This window comes from Chionomys nivalis, chromosome 4 (genome assembly GCF_950005125.1).
Source record: "Chionomys nivalis chromosome 4, mChiNiv1.1, whole genome shotgun sequence".
NCBI classification, from domain to species: Eukaryota; Metazoa; Chordata; class Mammalia; order Rodentia; family Cricetidae; genus Chionomys; species Chionomys nivalis.
The window spans coordinates 85,112,974-85,120,156 of NC_080089.1; positions in this window are offsets into that span (position 1 = coordinate 85,112,974).

A 7,183-nucleotide genomic window follows, 5' to 3' on the forward strand; every position below is an offset into this window, starting at 1 on the left:
AGGGGTTAGGATGGAGAAACAGACATCAATCGGGTAATGACAGTACAAAGCCAATGCTTACTGATGTTCTGAGAGTGCGTAAAAAGGTCACAGTCATTTATTAATAATAACTGATATTCTTACGATGTGACAGAGTATCTTATTGCTGTAAAATGTAAATACCGTACAACTGGCCATTCATATCGTTGAGCATTCTTGTCATGTAGCAACTGCCACGATTCCAGAATCTTCCATCAAACCTGTAGGAAACCCTACTACCGTCCCCATTCTTCCCTTCCCTTTAGTACTAGGGAAGTACTTTCTGTCTATATAGAGGATGAATCAGACAATATGCTTTTTAGCCTTGGCTTCTTTTGCTTAGAAAAGTATTTGTAAGGTTGTAGCATTTATCAGTATTTCTTTTATTTTTATGGATGAAGAGCATTCCACCTTGTGGATATGTTCCCATGTGTTTATCTGGTCATCAGTGGTGGACGTTACTTTGCAATTGTGAACTGTGTTTCTCTGAACACTCATGCAGCACTGTTCACGTGAGTACTTGTCCTCTGTGCTTTGAGCTATACACTCAGAACTACAATGGCTTGGTCAGATATGATTATTTAACTTAACTGAAACACCGAACTTACAATTTCCATTTGCTTTATCACTACCAATGTTTGAGGGCTTTAGTTTACCCACGTGCTCTCCAAAATTTCTACTTTTCATTTTTCAAGGAAATTCTAGCTATATGATAGGTGATGTAGAATGGTGTCTAATTATCATTTTAATTTTTATATCTTTGATGACACGGGGCATCAAACGTCTTTTTATGTTTGCCGGCCAATTGTATAGCTTTGTGGTATGATTTTTAAAGATCTTTATCATTTAATTCTTATAATACCCTTGGCAAGAATTTTATAGATAAGTGAGATGTTTTATAAGTAAGACCAAGTCAAGTGTCAAGGGCCATATCAGAATCAGGTTCACACTCTGGAAATAGAGGACCTTTCAGATAAAGACAAACCTAAGGGGCAGTAATGTAACTGTCCTGGTGGATGACTGTGGAAACTGTTTTACCTAGCATGCAGGTGCTTGCCTCGGAAGCAATGCGCTGGCCACTGCCTGCACCCGTGCTTATATAGGCTGGCCTGAAACATTCAGCTTTCAGAGGGAGGCTTTTGAAAGCCTCTGTAGGTCACCAGAAACTTTTATCTTTATGTTTTAAAAGAGATAGCTTGTCTTAATTACACCAAGATCTAATATCTTTCAGAAAACGCCTTTTTATTTGATTAGCTAGCACGCAGTGATCAGTATATAAAAGATGAAGTTAGACATAAAAAACCCAACAGGAACAGCATCTAAGCAGTTTCAAAGAGCTTCTACTCAAGTTCAGAGACCATTGAGATAAAACAGGTGAGCAGAGAACACACACCTGAGAGCTGGTGCTTTTCTATCCAGAGACTGGTCCAGCAGCCCAAGAGAAAGGTGTCCGAGCACACACGCATGTCACCTGTATTATGTATGTAGACACTGTACACTGGCACACGATGGCAATAGCACAGTCGTGAGTAACCGCTAAGACATCACACATGTCTTGAGATTATTCGCCCATTGATGGATTTTTGGGGAGAGTCTTCTGTTTTGTGTTAATTTCATTGGTTAAATAAAGAGACTGCCTTGGCCCTTTAATAGAACAGAAAATTAGGTAGGCGGAGTAGACAGAACAGAATGCTGGGAGAAAGAAGCCGAGTCAGGCAGTCGCCATGATTCTCCCACCCGACACAGATGCAGGTTAAGATCTTCCCTAGTAAGCCACCAGCTCGTGGTGCTACACAGAATATTAGAAATGGGTTAGATCAATATGTAAGAGCTAACCAATAAGAGGTTAAAACTAATAGGCCAAGCAGTGTTTAAAAGAATACAGTTTCCGTGTAATTATTTTGGGTAAAGCTAGCCGGGTGGCGGGAAGTGGCCCGCCATTCCTTCTACTATAATCCATCACTGCTGGGGAATTCAGCAAGGCACAGAAGAGTGCTCATGAAGTGCCTTTGAAAATTCCAGAGAATCTGCCATAAAAAGATGCCCGAAGTTACATGGGCACGGGGTAAAATGTGAGGCTGAGGCTGGTTGCAGTTCCAGGTCTCTTAGGAGATAGACGAAGTGGTGGGTGGGAGAGCCCCTTAAGACAGAAGTAAAGAGAATCAGCACTCACTGGAAATGGACAGGGAATCCCAAGGCTAAGGTTCAGGTAACTTTAGAGTAAATGTTCAAGAGAGACCAGTTTACGGGGACATTGCTTGCTGCCTCTACTCCACAGTAGCGCTGTATTTTCTTGGGGACTGTGTGAGTATCACCAGCCTGACACATTGCCCCGGGCCTTGTGGATATTTTCATTAGCACACAGAGGCAAACCCCAGCGACACCAGGACTTTCTGTTTATTTTAAAGGAAGTGCAAAGTACAGATGTTTGCCAAACCTAGCTTGTCTCTGCTTTCTGTTACGCACTAAAATGTGTTTTGCTATGAACAGAGCCATCGGGAGCAGAAACCCCCAAGGTTTAGTTCCATCACTTTTCTCCAAGTCCCAAAGAGTGAAGAAATTGGTAGGGATTTTTCTACTAGGCATGGTGACTTTGAGGTGACCTGTCTGTAGTATAGGATGTGATGATTTTTAAAAATATATTTCAAAGAAAATGTTTTCTTTTGTTGTTGTTGTTGTCATTTTCTTTTCTCTGGCAACTGTGTTTTTAAGAAACATTTGCCCCGTGAATCTCCTTTCCTCTTATTTATAAAAAAATGTACCCCAGCCAAAGCCACATTTGCACAAGGATAGGCACCAGTGGAGACAACTGGGCAACATTTGCTGGGGTCCTGACTCCTGGAGAGCAGGCTGAGATAAAATGAGATCTTCAGATATACCCACTCAACCCTGTGCAGGGCTTTGTCAGACACAAATCTGGCTCACAAGGGAACAACATTTCAGAACATGACCTTTTTTACTTGAGACTTTTGGGGATGTAGGAGGTGTCCTCAGCTGACCCCACCTGAACTGTGTGGATATTGGAGGTTTTATTTGATTTTTTGGGTGGGGTGTGTGTGCACGCATGTGACCTATACAAATCCAATTTCAAAAGAACACACAGGGAGGGCATCCCACATGACTGCATAAAGGAAATTAGAAAATGTGAACATAACTGGCTTTTTTTTTTTTTTTTTTTTGCATCTTTTCCCCCTAAAGCAGAATTCACTGAGAGAAGCACACTGTCCAAATGTGCCCAGGGCTTACCTCTTTGATGTAAGTTGGTGATTATTTTACTTCTCAAGGTTTTGGTGATGGAGTTTGACCCCAGGTTCTGACCCACCAATGCTGGACTTTCCACAGACCTACAGCCTCAAGATCCCAGCATTTTATATTTTATTTTAACGTCATTACTGTTTTTGCTCTTGAGAGAAAACATGAATGTTGTCAAAACAGAAAATTTTAAAGAAGTTGGCAGCTGCAACCCTAGCTACAATTTTTAAAACTATTTTCTCCTTTTTTAGGCACCTGTCTATGGTTGTATAAATGCATTTATATAATATCTAGATACTGATTTATTTCCTGAATTTATACCATATGTATTTCTTATTTATACTTTCATTAGACATTATAAAATGAAACTTTAGTCTTTCACTCAATATTCTGTGAGCATATGACCTTATTTTTGTGTATTTTCTATCTGAGACATTGTATTTTGGTTGAACTTGTATAATATGGATATGTATGTGCTTGGGTGGGATTGGGTTTACTGCATGTGTATGTCTGGAGACTAGAGGTCAATGTTGGGTATCTTCCTGCATCACAATTTGTCTTACTTTTTGAGATGAGGTTACTTCCTTAAATCAATTTGGCTGGACCAGGTAGCCAACAGGCTCCAGGGATCACCACATTCCTGCCTCCCCAGCGTGGGGTTACGGGTGAGCACTGTCAAGCCTGACTTTTACATGGATGTTTGGGATCTGAACTCAGATCTTCATGCTTACACTCAGGCACTTCCTTTACTGAGCTATCTCCCCAGCCCCAAACACAGGCTTTACTCGGCTCAGGGTGGTTAGATGAGTACAATGGTTTTTGTTTTATGAATGGGCACTTTAATGCATGCATTTTGGCATATGTCTTTGACCATCACCTTCTACCCTTACTGTTCTGAATGAGCATGCCCTTGACATCTGTGTAGACTCTCACATCACAGTCTACTGCATCCCATATGTTCAGCCTGACTTTTAGTGTTAAAAACGGTTTCCAGTGGTTTGCACAGAAAAGAAGTGACTCAGTGTTCCTTTAATTTGCTCTTTTCACTTCTAAGTAAGCACACCATAGAGTTGGTTCTTCACTTTTCAGTATAGCATAGACTCACTGGCCATAGTGGGGCGGGCTTGTGACCCGAGAACTTGGAGTGGAGGCAGGGAGGTGAGATGGGTGTTCAAGTTGGTTTGTGTAAAAACTTTAAAAGCCAACTTGGGCTTCATGAGACTGTCTGTCACAAATCAAGGGACAAGCCAAAAGAGTACTTTCTTTGCTTATTTGTCATCCTCATTGGTGATTCCCACTCATACAAAAGTGCTCTGTCCTGACGCTTACGTGTGATACGGCTTAGTTCACCATTAGTGCACAGTCTTATCCATTATCTCACGCTTGTCACACATAAGGCTTTGATCTATTGCTGTGAATCTAATTCAATGTAAAATGTGGATACAGATTTTCAGTTTGCTCTTTTTCTGAGGGAAAGAGCTTCTGAATTGCACGCTGAGCACACAGGCTGGTTAAAAGAGCCAGCTAGTAAGCCGAGCCAAGGGTCAGGACGGCTGTGCTGTGTCCCACTCTCGACCTCTGCCGTGATGTCACAATTCCTGGGAAAGCCTCGTATGCACAAATGTGAGAGTAAGGGGGAATGGGGAGAGAGGGGAAAGGGGCTTCTTTCATCCCTTCCCACTCCTGAGCCAAGAAACATAAGCAGTGTGGCCATAGAGCTGGGGGGAGAGAGAGCTAAGGCTCCACCCTGCAACCTGTCCTCTGCTGAGCTCACGGAGCTCTTACACAGACTGTGCTGGTCACATATGGGGCAAGGCTGACCTTGTTTCTATTATAAGATCTCTGAAACTCACCATAGCTAGTAAGCTCTTGGCTTCTGCTTCCATGAAATAGCTCCATGCCAAAAATCCTCGAGAGACCAGAGGAGGCAGAAGCTTCCAAGGTAACCCTGTGCCTCTCCTACTCTAAATACACCAGTCTGGCCTGCCTCGGGGGGAAAAAATGCATGCATACATCCACGAATAATTTCTAACTTCTAATAAATTCTAATTCTAAGAAATTCACTAATGTCTAGTGGAATGAGCATTACACTATAACATTACTCATTTGGGGACAGGCACCTCGAGGTGTGAGGTTGGTGGTGGAGGTGGAGGGCTCTCAGGAGGGACTGAAAACTCCTGGACATTTTGGTGGTCAGTTCTGTATACTGGTACTTTGAAAATGAATGACAGATTTAAGAAGACTCACAAAAGATTCTAATGTGAAACATGCATTTGACAATATATATTATATATTCAACCACAAGACAGTACACAGATGTGTGTGCAATTATTATATTCCTGTGAACAGACATAATGACTTTCTATCAAATCTCAAAAAGTTTTAAATATTCTAAAATCTCTCTCTAGCAGGCACTTGGAGAAAGAGAGAGAGAGAGAGAGAGAGAGAGAGAGAGAGAGAGAGAGAGAGAGAGAGAGAGAGAGCAAGAGAGAACAAAAATGTAGGTGCAGAGGTTCTGGGAAGAGTTGGAGGATGGGAAATAATATGATTAAAATATTTTTGAAAAGCATTTAAAATAAGAAATTTAAGTAAAAAAAAAATAAACAGAAGAAGAAAAGAAACAGCAGACTCCAGACTCAACTCTATGACATGGCCACTGCATATAATGGGGTAGGGCACCTAGGGTGTGGAATTTTGAACTTTGTGGAAAAGAGGGAGGGATAGTCGGAGAAGGAGACAGGGAGGAAGAAGAGAAGGAAGAGAAAACGGGATCTTATTTTTAGTTGTTTCCAAAAAAGTTTTATCTATTTTATTTTTATTTATATGAATTTTTGCCTGCATATATGTATGTGTTCCACACATAGGCAGTGCCTAAAGCTGTCATAGGAGGGCATCAAATTCCCTGGTACTGAAATTATACGCACATGACTGTGAACTACCACATGGGAGCTGAGAATCGAACCCAGTCCTCAGTGACTGTTCTTAATCACTGTGCCATCTCTCCAACCCCTGATTTTGAGAACTCACAGTTTTCATAGTATAAACATTCCCCCGTGTCAAATTTGAAGCCAGTAATGTCAGCTGCAGAAATCCCTGAAAAGTTAACAGTTCCTGAGCTAGAGGAAGCCAGGGGTTCAGAGCAAAACGCAACCAGATTTTGATTCTGAAAAGGCCAAACTTCCCATGTTAACAAGGAGAGGAGTCTGATGCTAGGAAATTGTCTTAGCATTGAAATTTACCTCCTCTATTCCAGTACATCGGTTGCAAACATTATTTGATGGATGTAGAAGTGTTTTGAGCATTAAAAAGAAAGGACCAGGGATGCAGAGATAAGTGGATACGTGTAGACAGTAAATTGCTTGTCATGCTGGCAGGGGGAACTGAGTTTGATCTCCTGAACCACATAGAAGAAGCTGGGCATAATGATACAGGCTTGTAATCCCAGTGCTATAGATGTGGAGACAAAGGTATCTCAGGGGCTTACTAGACATCCAGCAGAGCTGAATCAGTGAACCCCAGACTAGTGAGTATCCCTATTTCAAAAGAAAAGTTGGATTGCACATGAGGAACAACACCTGAGGTTGACCACTGGCTTCCACACACATGTGCGTGTGGGCTACCATACCCATGTGTATATCTACATACACAAGAACATGCATATATGTGTGTACACACATGCACACACAGGGCCATTCATATCACAGCTAGCTTTGTGTCACTGTAATAAATATCTGGTATAGACGGTGAAAATGAATGCTTATGTTGGACTTCTAGGAATGCCTGTGGGGCAACTTTGTGATGGCTGAGAAGCAGGGTGTGTTGGAATTGGGAAGAGGTTGCCATCCAAACCACTATATCTTTCAAGAGCAAGCCTCCACCTAGGCTCCACTCTTAAGGTTTTCACCGTTTCCTG